The following is a 2,098-nucleotide window of genomic DNA, read 5'->3' as shown; positions in this document are numbered from 1 at the left end:
GAGTGGCCACCCTGGGTGTAATAGTGTCTTAACCTCCCAAATCACACCCACCCAGAACCTCAGAATGTGACCCTGTTTGGAAAAGGGGTCTTTGCAGATGTAATCTGTTAAGATGAGATCATATTATATTAGAGTAGACCCTAAATATAATGACTAGTATCCCTTTAGGGAGGTCACATGAAAGGGCCCACACTGTGGTACAGGCAAATCTGCTGCCTGCAGCACCGGCATCCTATATGGGCTCCAATTCAAGTCCTGGCTGCTCCTCTTCTGATCCAGCTCTCTGCTATGGCCTGGGAAAGCAGTGGAGGATGGCCCAAGTGCTTGGGCCCCTGCACTCACATGGGAAGATCCTGGAAGAAGCTCCTGGCTCCTGGCTTTGAATCGGCACAGCTCAGGTCATTGAGGCCGACTGGGGAGTGAACCAGCCGAGGGAAGACCTCTCTCTCTCTCTCTCTCTCTCCCTGCCTCTCCTTCTCTGTTACTCTTTCAAATAAATAAATCAATCTTAAAAAAAAAAAAAAAAAAAGGTCATATGAGAACACGGGCAGAGGTCAGCTGTTGCCACAGCCAAGGAAAGCCAAGTCTCGCCAGGAGACATGAGACTGGGACGATGCAAGTCAGGAGTATTCACTAAAGCCTGCAGAGGGACCAAGACCCACGTGCACTCGGGCACTGGCCTCTGGGACCGTGAGGGAATAGATTTCTTTGGTTTTAAGACAGCGATTCCTATTTCCGCTTTCTCACTACTATCCGTTTTTCACCCCCCACCCCCAGGCACTGCGCGCTCTGGGCTTCAGTGACGTCATCTCTCAGCGCCGCACTGACCCCCGCCGGTGGAAAAGGGAACAGCTCCGCCGCCCTTCGCGTCTTTGTTGGGCTCCTGCTCCTTCAGTTATCATGGCGCCGTCGCTGTGGAAGGGGCTGGTAGGCATCGGCCTCTTTGCTCTAGCCCACGCCGCCTTTTCCGCTGCTCAGCATCGTTCTTATATGCGATTGACAGAAAAGGAAGAGGAATCACTGCCAACAGATCTAGTGCTTCAGACACTTCTGGCCTTTGCAGTTACCTGTTATGGTACAGTTCATATTGCAGGGGAATTTAAAAACATGGACGCTACTTCCGAACTAAAGAATAAGACATTTGATACGTTAAGGAATCACCCATCCTTTTACGTCTTTAACCATCGCGGTCGAGTACTGTTCCGGCCTTCAGATACAAGAAATTCTTCAAATCAAGATGCGTTGTCCTCTAACACATCGGTGAAGTTAAGAAAACTTGAGTCGCTGCGCCGTTAATATTTTACAAATTATAATAGGACAGGACACAGAGCTCAATATGGAGTTTGGGGCATAAAACACTCCCCACATTAGTATTTATGTTGATCTCTCAGACCAATTTAAAAAAAAATCTATGGCCCTTGTTTGTACACTGCTGGTCAAGTCCTTAATGCAGTATTGGTTATCTATGAAATGAATCTGTGATTGAATTTCATATAAGGAATTTTTTTCATTTAAGACAAATTAATTTTCTAAAGTCACTGTTTTGAACACATTGAAAAATGTTGATGGTTTCTGTGATTATTTTCTTAAATTTCTTTTCTTTTGCGCTACAGTTTTAGGATCCTTTTGGAAATACTGTGTGATTACTCCATTTTGCAGCATGAATTATAGTAAAATGGTCTTCAGTTCTTAGTAAATGAACTTCCCTAATGAGACCAAAATGGTGATTTTCCACTCTTTTTTTTTTTTTTTTTTTTTTTTTTTTTTTTTTTACAGGCAGAGTGGACAGTGAGAGAGAGAGAGACAGAGAGAAAGGTCTTCCTTTGCCGTTGGTTCACCCTCCAAGCACCTGGGCCATCCTCCACTGCACTCCCCGGCCACAGCAGAGAGCTGGCCTGGAAGAGGGGCAACCGGGACAGAATCCGGCGCCCCGACCGGGACTAGAACCCGGTGTGCCGGCGCCGCTAGGCGGAGGATTAGCCTAGCGAGCCGCGGCGCCGGCCTTTCCACTCTTCTTTTATCCCCTAAAAAGTGGCCCTGCTTCAGCAGATATTTGCCAGTTTTTAATTGATCCATGACTTCTTACTCCACCCCACTC

General features: G+C 46.8%; 1 pseudogene; it reads left to right on the top strand.

The window, feature by feature from the left end:
* Positions 1-633: 633 nt before the first annotated feature.
* LOC127493441 (ER membrane protein complex subunit 5 pseudogene) lies at positions 634-1,738 on the top strand (annotated as a pseudogene).
* Positions 1,739-2,098: the final 360 nt, after the last annotated feature.

The sequence above is a fragment of the Oryctolagus cuniculus genome, chromosome 7 (assembly GCF_051225735.1).
Source record: "Oryctolagus cuniculus isolate XC-2025 breed Fujian yellow rabbit chromosome 7, ASM5122573v1, whole genome shotgun sequence".
Classification (NCBI taxonomy): domain Eukaryota; kingdom Metazoa; phylum Chordata; class Mammalia; order Lagomorpha; family Leporidae; genus Oryctolagus; species Oryctolagus cuniculus.
This window is presented reverse-complemented; position numbering and strand designations above follow the sequence as displayed.